At 38.0% G+C, this 15,980-nt stretch overlaps 1 long non-coding RNA gene across 3 annotated transcripts in view; it reads right to left on the bottom strand.

Moving 5' to 3' along the window:
* LOC309606575 overlaps window positions 1–15,980 on the bottom strand; it is a 402,482-nt gene that overhangs the window by 237,446 nt on the left and 149,056 nt on the right. For all 3 annotated transcript variants that reach the window (XR_014231932.1, XR_014231933.1, XR_014231934.1), the window contains one exon: window positions 7,112–7,212. This is a non-coding gene — a long non-coding RNA (uncharacterized lncRNA). The remainder of the gene's footprint in view (window positions 1–7,111; window positions 7,213–15,980) is intronic.

The raw sequence follows: 15,980 nt of genomic DNA, 5'->3' as shown, positions 1-15,980 counted from the left end.
GGGTTTTTGTTTTTTTTTTCATTAAGCCTTGGTATTCACAAGAGTGTTAATCCCCTGTATAAGTCAAGATAGGCTTGAATAAGCCACAGTAACAAAGACATCTGAAATTTCAGGGTGTGACACAGAAGTTTCTTTCTCACTCAGAAAACAGTGTGAAGAGAAGGTCAACTGACTTTCCTCAAATAGGCTGCTTTTTTGTGGTTGTTCCAATCATCTTTTGACATTAAGGTCATCTTGGTGTCATTCAGACAAAAAGAAGAGAAATATATTGAGGAGAATACACACTATGTAAGTATTCACCTCAGCCAGAAAGTGACATGTTAGTTCTGTTTACATCTCAGCAGCCATAAATCAGTCATGTGGCTCCAAGCTAACCGAAATAGTGGTTTTGAAACATATACTTTTAGGGTTCCCATGAAGAGGAAATAAGACTGTGGGTATCCACCACAACTCAGTATTCTGGTCAACAAATAGACATTTTGTCCTTTCTCCAACGCATAGAATACACTCTTTATTCCTAAGAGGGATAGGCCAAATTACTATCTGGTCACTGTTTCTAACTCAAAATCTGGTATTCCAGGAGATTCCCAGTCCTCTACATCAAGTCCACATGCAACTCTTTTTTCATTTAGATAAAATATATACCTCACTTCAATATAAAATATTGAAGTATGAAAAAGATATCCACATCAGACACTTTCCCTCAAAAAGAAAGGGGTCAGGAGATAATGGAAGACACATGGCAGCCACAGGTTCATAGCAATTTTGAAATTCAGGGGACCAGGCACTGGGAATTATCCTTGTCTGGGAGGTAGTCAAGATTCCATGAACTGGTTCTACTCTTTGGATGAATCTCTTTTGGTTATAGCTCTCCATGACCTCAAGTTCATCTCTCAGTAAGTGTTCTCTTTCCCACTATCTTACATGGCCACATCTTAAATAAGGATTAGCTAGTGTGACCTCCTTGAGGCAATGGCTGCCTCTTGATTGTGGGAAACTAGGGAAGTTGTGGGAAACTGGAAGTTGCTTTCATAACTAGAACAGCATTACAGATTTTTTATCTGGTCTTGAGGTTTTCCTGGCAATACATTTTTTTTTATTTTTCAAAACTTATTAGGCTTGGGTTTTGCCTTCTTCTAGGCAATTCATGGCCCAGTAAACACATCCAAAGTTCTTTCTAGATATAATTGTTGAGCTGTGACTTTCTCTATGTTTAATGGCTATTACCTTGATGCTCCCTTGAAATAAACATGAACACAGACTATATACTCTATTTCATCTTCACCCTAAACCATTCTGGTAAAATGAAAAGTTGAACTGGATTTTGACACTCAAGAAAATTTTAATTCCATTTCTTACTATTTGGAGTCTAAAAAGATGCTTTTCTGACCCTACATGGCCCAAATATTTTTGACTCCATATATTCCCTTTCATTTCCACTAGAAAACCAGGCAATTTTTCATCATGTAAGCCCTTTCTTATAACACTTTGCCAAAGCAGTCAATAACAGCCAACTCACATTAATTATATGATTTTTTCAAATCTCTTCCACTAAACTTGCCAGCTCAGTTAGGCAAATCATCTGCTTTCAAAGTGTTACCAGAAGTGACAATTTTCCAAATGTTCTGCCTCAACAAAACATGAGTTAACTTTTTCCAGGCTTCCAATAGCGTGTCCTACCTGCTTACTCTCCTACTAATAATAAGCCAGTGCCATATATTTGTGGAATTCTTTGTGTGTGATATAAATTCACTTCTGCTCAAGATCAAACCTGAATAAGTATTAAAGTATTAAAATTCAGTGACTTAATACAATAGAAGTTTAGTTCTCACTCATGCCATATTCAGTTGTGAAAGTTAAGATTTCCTGGCAGCTTTCCTCTAAGTGTTCACTCATAGATCCTGTTATCTTCTATCACGTCTCTGTCATCTCAGAATCCTTTTTCCATCCACAAAAAGGGAAGAGAGATAATGGCCAAGGAGATTTCAATTGTTTTGAGAATTCAGGCCTGGAAATAGCCTACATCATTTCTGCCCACATTTACCTGACCATAACTAATCATATGACTCCTTCCTAATTGCAAAGGAGGTTGGGAAATCTAGTCTTCTCTACTCCTAGAAAAAGGACATAAAATTGATGAGATTCAACCAGTTTCTGCCAGAGTTCCGGCTTCTGGTCAACAAATACCTGCCTAAATGCATACAAAATTCTCACTCATAACAAAACAACCCAAAGTCTCCATTCAGCCACTCCTCTGGCTAAATTTCTGGAATAAAGAATGAGTCTCAGCCTTCTCTCTAATCTTTGGATATGGTTTATCCTGATCCCATAAACTTTGGACTAAAATACATACATATACATACATATGTATGTATGAAATACATGCATATACATGTACATATGTATGTATAAAATACATACATATACATACGTATAGTAGTGAAGCAGGGACAGGATACCAGCAGTACATATTCCCATTTGGAAAGGTGAAGAATAAAAATCTCACCATTCTCACTGGTCCAAACAATTCTGCAGTGTTGCTGGCAGACACAGTGAAAGTGTCTTCCACAGGGTTTGTGATTCTAGCTCTCTGGGAGACATCTCTCGTCCATTGGTCTCCATGAGCTTTGGATCCCTTCCTTTGGGAGACTTTTTATTCTTAATCACATCACTGGTCTGTCTAATAAATGCAGTTAGAACATTTCTCCTCTGAGAAGTGACTCAAAAATCAATCTATTTCCATCTTTTGTTCCTTACATCTTACAGTTTTAAGTTAATTCTGAAAACATCCAGCAGAGGCAGATGGAGGGAAGACATCAAAGGGTAGATATACTGGTTATTTCATTATCTTGTTAAAAGACTGACAACATCACTTTTTTTTCATACCAATGGCCGGAACTCAGTTGCATGGCCCCAATATAACTGCAAGGGAGGATGGGGACTGTTGTCTTCTGATGTGGCCAAGAAGAAGAAATGGGATTGGTTAGTCTCTGAAACTCTTCCCCACTCTTATAAAAAGCTGCTCCTTGAGAGCTATTGTTATTTGACTCTATGATTTTCCTCTCTCCCAGAACCATCATTCCCAGTAGTCCTACTCTTATCTCTCCTGCATCAAAAAAGTTGGTATTTTGAAAACTCTTCTTTTCTACCTTTATTGTCATTCACATGGTTAACTCATCCACCCTCAACTTTCTTGATTTCCTCAGCTCTGATGATCTCTTCCAACATGATGCCTTAAGCACCTACTCAGATTCACATCCTAGAACTTATCATCACCTGAAACAGCTCCATTTCCAAAATACTAATCCCACTTTCTCTCTATGCCCCCACCCAACTCAACATTGTGGTCCAAACAACATCATCTTTATCTTTCTTACTTTAAAGACTCCTTCATAATTCATCATTTAAAAGCCACTCTGGGGCTTCCCTGGTGGCGCAGTGGTTGAGAGTCTGCCTGCCAATGCAGGGGACACGGGTTCGAGCCCTGGTCTGGGAAGATCCCACATGCCGCGGAGCGACTAGGCCCGTGAGCCACAATTGCTGAGCCTGCGCGTCTGGAGCCTGTGCTCCGCAACAAGAGAGGCTGCGATAGTGAGAGGCCCGCGCACAGCAATGAAGAGTGGCTCCCGCTTGCCGCAACCAGAGAAAGCCCTCGCACAGAAACGAAGACCCAACACAGCCATAAATAAATAAAAATTTAAAAAATAAAAAATTTAAAAAAATTTAAAAAAGGAAGATGTCTTAAAGCTCTCCTCAACGGGGATTGGTTAAGGCTTTAAAAAAAAAAAAAAAAGCCACTCTGAACACTTTTAATCAGTCTCTATGCTCATAGACCCCTGTTACTCCAGCTGACTTAGTCAATTGACCCCTTTGTACCTAGGCTAATTCCCTCTCCTTTTTCCCAATGCAATAACCTTCCCCTTTCACTAATTCTCTCATTATCCAGTTTAATTTCTTTGATTCACCATTTCAAAAACATTCTTGGCAAAAGCTTCCTTTCTATTATTCATTAAACCCATTTTGAAAGATACCAACCCTGAATGAAACCAAATATTCCCTTTCCCTCTGCTGCCATCCAAGCAACTGGATACTACTTGAGAAAACAGTACAAAAGAGCATATTGATGCTATGAGTTTTTATGATCTTTAAATTAAGAGGCCCTAATGCTCTCTTTAAATCAGACATTTCTCTGGTCCACAAATCTTGTCCACTTTCCACAACAATCATTTTAAACTTTTGTGCTCCCCACAGAACTCTGACTATCCAGCTTCTCGCCCCACTCTCATTGCCTAAAAAAAGAGAAATGTAAGCCATAACACAGGAATCCTTTATCATCTCACTATCAGCCTCAGAAGACTACTTTCTTCATTCTCGGAGCCCCTTCACCTCTCTCATTATAACTGAAGAGATATACATTCTCCAGTATATGGCTTACCTATATTTCAGTCTTCATTCTCATCTGATCTCATAAGAAATTACTCTCTTCTTCCCCTCTGTTATTACTCACCCCAATACTTCACTTTTCTCAATAGCATTTAATTCCACTTAAGTTTGTCTCATCTGAAAAATACAGTAAATACATTAAAAATTCTCATTTATATCCATAGCTTCCATCTCCATCTTTGTGTCGATGACTGCTAATTCTCCTCTGAGCTTCAATACACATAATCTTCAACTACCCTCCTGACGCACAACAAGCAGCTTGAACTGAACACACCCAAAACTATAAACACTGGCTATTTTACATTCTAAAATCTTCTTGTTTTTCCCCCTCTCTTAGTGAATGACACCACTGTTAATCCTTTTCAGAATGTCAAGTGCCTGGGAGTCATCTTTGACCACACCCTCTCTTTTTCCACCTCCATTAACAAATCCTGAATGCCATATCTCCTAAATACACCTCAAATACATCCCCTTCTATTTCCATTACCAACACTAGCCTGGACCAAAGAACCTCACATCCTTCTAGACATCAAAACACTCTCTTTCCCCTTTCAGTTTTTAAATTCCCACTCAACCCCATTTAATCAATTCTCTTCCCTGCAAGCAGAGTGGTAGTTCCTAAATGCAAATCTGGTGATACATCACATCTGTGTAAAATCCTTCAATGAATTATTTTTGCTCTTTGCTCTTGGGGTACAATTAAAATAGTTAATATGGCTCAACAAGGCCTGGGCCCTAAATACTGCTTTAGTATCATCTCACACCATGACCCCCTCAGCTTTCAAAGCTCTAGCTATATAGACCTTCTTTTTAATCTTCAAATAAAACATGCTCTCTCTCACCACAGGGCTTTACACATGCTGCTCTATTTTTGAATATCAGCTCTCATAACCATTTTTCACCAATTCTTTCTTATCCCTTTAGTCCTCAAATCAAATGCTATTTCCCCAGGAGAGCCCCCCTTGACATGTCAGACTAGGTCAAACACCCTTTTTCATACTAACATTGTATATTGTTCACTTTCTTCATAAGATTTATGATTTCATATTTATATATATGATTTAAATTTATTTATGCTATTATTTCATTGGAGTCTATCTCACTCTCTCCCTAAAAACTCCACAAGTATAAGGACTATGCTTTACTCTCTGATGTGTATTTCCAACACCTAGCACAGAACAGGGGTATAGAGAGTACTCAGTAAATATTGTTGAATAAAATATATTAATTAATTTCAGGATGGCAAGATAAAGAGCAAAACAGTGTGTCCCAGATAGGCAGCTACCTTATTCAGGGATGAACTACGGAAGAATAGATGGAGAGTACACACATTATACATTATTCAACCCCCTATAATATGTCCCTCAATTTCATTTTTTTACAACAGTGGATGACAGATAGTTCAAGATTATCTTCCTTGAAAAATAACTAGAGAGGAAATATTTTGTGTTACCATTTTAATACAGATCCTACCAGGCTTGGGGTTAATTAATATACTGTACACACCAGGAAGATAAGTATAGATATAATCATGAAAAATTAATTTACACTATCTCAGACAAGCCTACTGAGAAAATGCTGAGTGAGACCGGCACCATATTTCAGGAACTCCAGGTTGAGGGATCTCATGGTTATGTTAGGATATGTTCTCCTAGAATTATCTCTTTCCAGGGTGAGTTTCAGAGAGGTCATATAATGGAAGGGATAGGATCCTTTGTCAATAAAAATGGTGATATAGCAGGATAAACTCTTGATTAGAAATTAAGAACATGTTTCAGTCCTCGCTTTGTCACAGTGTGATATTCTGTACATTGAATAAAGTCTCTGAAACTCAGTTTTGTACCTTTCAAAACGTGAAGGTGAATTTATAAAATCCCATTCACATCCAAGAATCTAAGACTCTTAATTCAGCATCCTTGTTATGTTTCAGTAACAACTACGATGGGCAATTCAGAATTCATCTGAACACAGGGTTTAATCAAATACTGCAGGGTCAAATATAAATTCCAAAAAGTGAGAAAACACACACACACACACACAAAGAGAAAACAAATAAATAAAACATCAAACCCTTCAATAGTTTCTTATTCTTGGCCCACCTAGTTCTTTTGTTGCTTGATATCCTGAAGAGACATACTTTATCCAAGTTTTATGCTCTTGTTAAAAAATTAATATGAATATACTAACAATTTTCCCATTGGGTTTGTAATTATTATTTCCTACAATGTTTGGCATGCACAGGGGTGGAATGAAAATATATCTTGTCCTGATTTGTTTTCCCTTTGGTGGGTCTGGATATTATCCCAGAACAATGAAGCACAAAAGGTTAAGAGAGGTAGTAAAATGAAATACAGATGGAAGTTAGGAATTGCTCATACAGCTTGGGAAGAGTTTATCTCTAAAAATAGCTACCTGTCGTGAGCAGAGAACCTCCTTAAAGCAGTAGCTGCTTATTGGACTAGATTATTAAAAATAAATACTATTGTTGTGTCACAAACCTGGAATAATAAAACAGCATTTCCTGAAACTAATAAAGTACATTATGGTATTCGAATATGGGAAGATTTGCTAAAGAGAGCAACTGCTATTTAATGGCTAAAAAAGGGAAGGGGACAGAGAGGAGGAATCTTTTTGTAGCAGAAGTCCACGTTTTGAAGTTTCAACTCACCTCAAGGCAAGAATAATCCTCATTCTCCAGTGAGGGTAAATAAGGAAGTTTTCATCAGTTAGATTCTGGTAGATAAGTAACCACATTTGAAAGCGAAGTACCTACAACCACAAAGGTGTTTTAGGAATAAAATACAGTTAAAGGAATTAGAACAGATTCTAGCTTATAGTAAGCAATTCATAAATATCAGTTATTATTGATCTTCATAGTCAGGGCCTTCTAAATATAACCAACATGGTAAAGAATCTAATAATACGGTTATTCTTCATTAGTCTCAGATTTCATATTTGCAAATTCACCTACTTGCTAAAATTTATTAGTAACCCCCAAAGCAATACTCGGGGTGTTTTTGTAGTCATTCAAGAACATGCATGAAGGAGTGATAAGGCACAGTGGAATCCAATGTACAGAGTCCCAGCTGAGGTCCAATGAGGTGATGATAATATGCCCTCTTGTTTCAGTTCTCATACTGTAAAAAAGTCTCCTTTCTGTGGTCTACTGAGTCCACATTTTCACATTTTTGTGCTTTTTCTTGCTGATTTTGCTGTTTAAAATGGCTCCCAAATATAGAGCTGAAATGCTGTCTAGTGTTCCTAAGTACAAGAAGGTTGTGATATGCCTTATGCAGAAAATATGTGTGTTAGATAAGCTTCATTCAGGCTTCATCCAATGCTAATGACTCAACATAATATTTAACAAGGTGTCTTTCAACAGAGACACACATAAAACAAGGTTATGTATTGACTGGTTGACAAAAAATATTGCAAGCTAAGGCTGGCATGATTCTAAACCTGTATTTCCCCCAGAAACAGTATTTGCTAACTCAGTGTTCATGGCAACTTTATAGAATATAACTACTACAAATGAGAATCAGTTTTAATAATAATAGTAATAGTAATAATAACAACAACAATAATAATGTACTATTTCTTGAGTTCCAGGTATTTCACATTTATTCTCTCACAGGCAATTGCTGCCCATCTCAAACACCCTCAGATCACTGCCACATTTGCCTGAAGCTGCGGCAGACAGTTTTCGTATGCTGATAGCTTTCTGCCTCAAGAACATATATGTCTCTGCCTCTGCCTATGAGGTCTCTCTGCTGCACCTGAGTGCAACTCAGAAATGTGAGCAAGTTAAAGACCCAGGGGCAGATAACCAGTGAGAAATGGGAGATTGTGGGTAAATACCCTGGTATCCCAGCAATCCTGTGGGACAATGCTGAAGTATAGTACATCTCAGAATTCCCCAGCAGAATTTAGTCAGTTTCCTGTAGGGATAAGCAACCTTGGTGGCCAATCTCTCATATTGACTAGGCTTATCTGTGTAATCAATAGGATATTAAGGAAGTGATACTGTGTGACTTCTGAGGATATGTCATGAAAGATATTAGGGCTTCAGCTTTGTCCTCTCTTAGATCACTTGCTCTGGGGGAAGAGAGCTGTCATGTGTTGAAAATATTCAAGCAGCCCTATGGTACATATTATAAGGAACTGAGATCTACTCCCAACAGCCAGCATCAACATATTAGCTATGTGAGTAAGCCATTTTGGAAGCAGATCCACCAGCCCCAATCCTTCAGTAACTGCATCCCTGGCCAACATCTTGATTTAAACATGTGAGAGCCTCTGAGGCAGAACCACCCATCTAAGCCTCTCTCAAATTTCTGATTAACAGAACCTATGTGACATGATAAATATTTATTGTTGTTTTAAGTAACTTAGTATTGGGGTAATTTGTCACACAGCAGTAGATAGCTAACGTACCCAAACACTAATAATGATTTCACTGGTCTTGGTCATTTCCCTCACCCACTTTCCTCACTCTCACATGTATGCTTCACAGGATCATCTCAAAAATAAACTATACATGCCTATGTCGTTATTTCAGGATTTGCTTTTGGGGAGCTCAAACTTTTGACTCATGTATCGAAAAGGTCCTTGAAAGCAAATACTCAGAATGGGATCCTGGGATTGAATCACTCACTGTCAATGGATCCCATTTATGGTGCTAATAGGGTGATGATATCTGGAAAAATGTGATTTCATAATTACTAAAACTCTTACTTTTGGTTTATTAAGAATTAGACACATGTAGAAAGGAATATATTGGCTTAGGTTGTTCTTCATTAGTCTCAGATGTCATATTTGCAAATTCACCTACTTGCTAAAATTTATTTATCACCCCCAAAGTGATACTCAGGGTGTTTTTGTAGTCATTCAAGAACATGCATGAAGGGGAGATAAGGCACAGTGGATAAGGCACAGTTCTTGAATGATATTGGGAAAACCGGCTTTTGTTAACTGTCCTAGAAGCCTTGAAAAAGAATGGCAAGCATAAATTAATCTGCTATTCACTTCAAGTATTTTGTGAAAAACAGGAGGCATTCATGTCAAAATTTAAAGAGAATAGCCTTCCCTGCAGCTAGAGTGTCGGGTCAAGTATTTGACCATAAGGGTAGTAGAGCTATAAAGACTTAATACACTGGCAGCTCTCCTATGGTAAAGTGAAAGCCTTATTAGGGACATGTAATAGCATTAGATGAGGTGTATGTCTCACAAAATGATGCTTGACTTCTTCAATATCTACTCCTGCTTCCCTTCATTGCCTCTAGACTAACAACTAGAATCAGTCAATGAATAACACAGAGAAGTACAGTCTTACTTTGGTAAAAAAATTTTTATTTACCCAAGAACTACAGGATTTTGTTAATATGTACCAACAGTGACTAGTAAGACAATAATCGGAATGGATCTTAAAGATGTTGTATCAGGAGTGTGTAATTTGAGGAAGGATGGAGGAGTTTATTGATATGGGAGTTCTCTCCTATGACCAAACTTTAATATCCTGGTAAGGACACTAGGATCAGATTCAAACATTAAAACGTATGGCTCCCATACTTTAAATAGGATAGTGACCTACAGGAAATGAGGTTTAGGTGCCAGAAATCCCTTGATATAGAATTTAAGAAGGAAACAGAGAGGTAAGCATTAGAATAGATTTATTATGTGAAATCAGATAACCCACCAGCTGATTACTCCCTGGGAGGCCCAGAGATAACTCCATTTACTTAAGCAATAAAAATACACTAGTAAGGAGAGGGGCAATGGCTGCACTGAGAAGTGTAGTGGTGACTGTCCTCTATAGATTAGGATTAATAATAGAAGATGCTGTTATGGATCTGGGTTCACTGATATCAGTGGGGATGGTAGGACTCTGGGAGAGCAGAGGCAAAATGGTGACACATAACATTGAGGCAAGGTGGATGGATTACTGTCATAGGCAATAAGGCTGGGGTGGAAACAAGAGGGCCTTGAAACTCAGGGAACTGTTGCAATAGCTAATAATCCAACATATTCCTAGAAATGAAATAGAAGGGCAGCCAAAAAAGAACTACTTGACTTATATCAAAAGCTGGTGAATTCCATTACAGCAGTGGAAAATCATGATCTCTCACCTAGTTTCCAAATTTGTGCCATTTTGAAACCCATCTATTGAAGGAGAGACTGGGCTTTCTTGAGGTAGGATCTTACAATGATAGAAGAATATGTATTAAATATTCTCTAAAACCTTCCCCAAACGGTCCTGTGGTCATTCTTCAGTGCAAAAGTATACTGTGGTAAAAGAAATATTTTTATCATCTTAGGCTTGTCAGAAACATGATGTTGATCTGATAACCAGGAGATCTGAAATGCTAGCATGAATTCCTCTTAGAATGAAGGTGTATAGATATCTTTTGCTGAACCAAGATGGCGGAGTAGAAGGAGGTGCTCTCACTCCCTCTTGTGAGAACACCAGAATCACAACTAGCTGCTGGACAGTCATCGACAGGAAGACATTGGAACTCACCAAAAAAGATACTCCACATCCAAAGACAAAGGAGAAGCCACAATGAGAAAGTAGGAGGGGCACAATCACAGTAAAATAAAATCCCATCACTGCTGGGTGGGTGACTCACAGACTGGAGAACACTTATATCACAGAAGTCCACCCACTGGAGTGAAGGTTTGGAACCCCACGTCAGGCTTCCCAACCTGGGGGTCTGGCAACGGGAGGAGGAATTCCTAGAGAATCAGACTTTGAAGGCTAGTGGGATTTGACTGCAGGACTTCGACAGGACTGGGGGAAACAGAGACTTCACTCTTGGAGGGCACACACAAAGTAGTGTGCGCATCGGGACCCAGGAGAAGAAGTGACCCCAGGGGAGACTGAACCAGACCTACCTGCTAGTGTTGGAGGGTTTCCTGCAGAGGCGAGTGGTGGCTCTGTTTCACCGTGGGGATAAGGACACTGGCAGCAGAAGTACTGGGAAGTACTCCTTGGCGTGAGCCCTCCCAGAGTCTGCCATTAGCCACACAAAAGAGCTCAGGTAGGCTCCAGTGTTGGGTTGCCTCTGGCCAAACAACCAACAGGGAGGAAACCCAGCCCCACCCATCAGCAGTCGAGCGGATTAAAGTTTTACTGAGCTCTGCCCACCAGAGCAACAGTCACCTCTACCCACCACCAGTCCCTCCCATCAGGAAACTTGCACAAGCCTCTTAGATAGCCTCATCCACCAGAGGGCAGATAGCAGAAGCAAGAAGAACTACAATCCTGCAGCCTATGGAACAAAAACCACATTCACAGAAATATAGACAAGATGAAAAGGCAGAGGGCTATGTACCAGATGAAGGAACAAGATAAAACCACAGAAAAACAACTAAATGAAGTGGAGACAGGCAACCTTCCAGAAAAAGAATTCAGAATAATGATAGTGAAGATGAGCCAGGACCTCGGAAAAAGAATGGAGGCAAAGATCAAGAAGATGCAAGAAATGTTCAACAAAGACCTAGAAGAATTAAAGAACAAACAAACAGAGATGAACAATACTATAACTGAAATGAAAACTACACTAGAAGGAATCAATAGCAGAATAACTGAGGCAGAAGAATGGATAAGTGACCTGGAAGACAGAATGGTGGAATTCACTGCTGCGGAACAGAATAAAGAAAAAAGAATGATAAAAAATGAAGACAGTGTAAGAGACCTCTGGGACAACATTAAACGCAACAACATTCGCATTATAGGGGTCCCAGAAGGAGAAGAGAGAGAAAGGACCAGAGAAAATATTTGAAGAGATTATAGTCGAAAACTTCCCTAACATGGGAAAGGAAATAGCCACCCAAGTGCAGGAAGTGCAGTGAGTCCCATACAGGATAAACCCAAGGAGAAACATGCTGAGACACATAGTAATCAAACTGGCAAAAATTAAAGACAAAGAAAAATTATTGAAAGCAGCAAGGGAAAAATGACAAATAACATACAAGGGAACTCCCATAAGGTTAACAGCTGATTTCTTAGTAGAAACTCTACAAGCCAGAAGGGAGTGGCATGATATATTTAAAGTGATGAACGGGAAGAACCTACAACCAAGATTACTCTACCTAGCAAGGATCTCATTCAGATTCAATGGAGAAATCAAAAGCTTTACAGACAAGCAAAAGCTAAGAGAATCCAGCACCACCAAACCAGCTCTACAACAAATGCTAAAGGAACTTCTCTAAGTGGGAAACACAAGAAAAGAAAAGGACCTACAAAAACAAACCCAAAACAATTAAGAAAATGGTCATAGGAACATACATATCGATAATTACCTTAAAGGTGAATGGATTAAATGCTCCAACCAAAAGACACAGGCTTGCTGAATGGATACAAAAACAAGACCCATATATATGCTGTCTACAAGAGACCCATTTCAGACCTACGGACACATACAGACTGAAAGGGAGGGGATGGAAAAAGATACTCCATGCAAATGGAAATCAAAAGAAAGCTAGAGTAGCAATACTCATATCAGATAAAATAGACTTTAAAATAAAGACTATTACAAGAGACAAGGAAAGACACTACATAATGATCAACGGATCAATCCAAGCAGAAGATATAACAATTATAAATATATATGCACCCAACATAGGAGCACCTCAATATATAAGGCATCTATAAAAACAGCTATAAAAGAGGAAATCGACAGTAACACAATAGCAGGGGACTTTAATACCTCACTTACACCAATGGACAGATCATCTCAAATGAAAATAAATAAGGAAACAGAAGCTTTAAATGACACAATAGACCAGATAGATTTAATTGATATTTATAGGACATTACATCCAAAAACAGCAGATTACACTTTCTTCTCAAGTGCGCACGGAACATTCTCCAGGATAGATCACATCTTGGGTCACAAATCAAGCCTCAGTAAATTTAAGAAAATTGAAATAATATCAAGCATCTTCTCTGACCACAATGCTATGAGATTAGAAATTAATTACAGGGAAACAAAAGTAAAAAACACAAACACATGGAGGCTAAACAATACGTTACTAAATAACCAAGAAATCACTGAAGAAATCAAAGAAGAAATCAAAAAATACCTAGAGACAAATGACAATCAAAACATGATGATCCACAACCTATGGGATGCAGCAAAAGCAGTTCTAAGAGGGAAGTTTATAGCTATACAAGCCTACCTAAAGAAACAAGAAAAATCTGAAATAAACAGTCTAACCTTACACCGAAAGGAACTAGAGAAAGAAGAACAAACAAAACCCAAAGTTAGAAGAAGGAAAGAAATCATAAAGATCAGAGAAGAAATAAATGAAATAGAAACAAAGAAAACAATAGCAAAGATCAATAAAACTAAAAGCTGATTCTTTGAAAAGATAAACAAAATTGATAAACCATTAGGCAAACTCATCAAGAAAAAAGAGGGAGAGGACTCAAATCAATAAAATTAGAAATGAAAAAGGAGAAGTTACAACAGACACCGCAGAAATATAAGGCATCCTAAGAGACTATTACAAGCAACTCTATGCCAATAAAATGGAAAACCTGGAAAAAATGGGCAAATTCTTAGAAAGGTATAACCTTCCAAGACTGAACCAGGAAGAGATAGAAAATATGAACAGACCAATCACAAGTAATGAAATTCAAACTGTGATTAAAAATCTTCCAACAAACACAAGTCCAGGACCAGATGGCTTCACAGGTGAATTCTATCAAACATTTAGAGAAGAGCTAACACCCATCCTTCTCAAACTCTTCCAAAAAATTGCGAAGGAAGGAACACTCCCAAAATCATTCTATGAGGCAACCATCACCCTGATACCAAAAGCAGACAAAGATACTACAAAAAAAGAAAATTACAGACCGATATCACTGATGAATATAGATGCAAAAATCCTCAACAAAATACTAGCAAACAGAATCCAACGTCACATTAAAAGGATCATACACCATGATCAAGTGGGATTTATCCCAGGGATGCAAGGATTCTTCAATATACGCAAATCAATCAATGTGATACACCATATTAACAAACTGAAGAATAAAATCCATATGATCATCTCAATAGATGCAGAAAAAGCTTTTGACAAAATTCAACACCCATTTATGATAAAAACTCTCCAGAAAGTGGGCATAGAGGGAACCTACCTCAACATAATAAAGGCCATATATGACAAACCCACAGCAAACATCACTCTCAATGGTGAAAAACTGAGAGCATTTCCTCGAAGATCAGAAACAAGACTCGGATGTCCACTCTCACCACTATTATTCAACATAATTTTGGAAGTCCTAGCCATGGCAATCAGAGAAGAAAAAGAAATAAAAGGAATACAAATTGGAAAAGAAGTAAAACTGTCACTGTTTGCAGATGACATGATACTATACATAGAGAATCCTAAAGATGCCACCAGAAAACTACTAGAGCTAATCAATGAATTTGGTAAAGTAGCAGGATAGAAAATTAATGCACAGAAATCTCTTGCATTCCTACACACTAATGATGAAAAATCTGAAAGAGAAATTAAGGAAGCACTCCCATTTACCATTGCAACAAAAAGAATAAAATACCTAGGAATAAACCTACCTAGGGAGACAAAAGACCTGTATGCAGAAAACTATAAGACACTGATGAAAGAAATTAAAGATGATACCAACAGATGGAGAGATATACCATGTTCTTTTATTGGAAGAATCAATATTGTGAAAATGACTATACTACCCAAAGCAATCTACAGATTCAATGCAATCCCTATCAAATTACCAATGGCATTTTTTACAGAACTAGAACAAATAATCTTACGATTTGTATGGAGACAAAAGACCCCGAATAGCCAAAGCAGGTTGAGGGAAAAAAACGGAGCTGGAGGAATCATACTTCCTGACTTCAGACTATACTACAAAGCTACAGTAATCAAGACAGTATGGTACTGGCACAAAAACAGAAACATAGATCAATGGAACAAGATAGAAAGCCCAGAGATAAACCCATGCACCTATGGCAACTAATCTATGACAAAGGAGGCAAGGATATACAATGGAGAAAAGACAGTGTCTTCAATAAGTGGTGCTGGGAAAACTGGACAGCTACATGTACAAGAATGAAATTAGAACACTCCCTAACACCATACACAAAAATAAACTCAAAATGGATTAGAGGCCTAAATGTAAGACCGGACACTATAAAACTCTTAGAGGAAAATATAGGAAGATCACTCTTTGACATAAATCACAGGAAGATCTTTTTTGATCCACCTCCTAGAGTAATGGAAATAAAAACAAAAATAAACAAATGTGACCTAATGAAACTTCAAAGATTTTGTACAGTAAAGGAAACCATAAACAAGATGAAAAGACAACCCTCAGAATGGGAGAAAATATTTGCAAAGCAATCAATGGACAAAGGATTAATCTCCAAAATATATAAGCAGCTTATGCTGCTCAATATTAAAAAAACAAACAACCCAGTCCAAAAATGGGCAGAAGACCTAAACAGACATTTCTCCAAAGAAGACATACAGATGGTCAAGAAGCACATGAA

This window comes from Balaenoptera borealis (genome assembly GCF_965194805.1).
Source record: "Balaenoptera borealis genome assembly, chromosome: 11".
Classification (NCBI taxonomy): Eukaryota; Metazoa; Chordata; class Mammalia; order Artiodactyla; family Balaenopteridae; genus Balaenoptera; species Balaenoptera borealis.
Note: the sequence above shows the minus strand (reverse complement) of the source record. Positions and strands in the feature narration are given on the sequence as shown.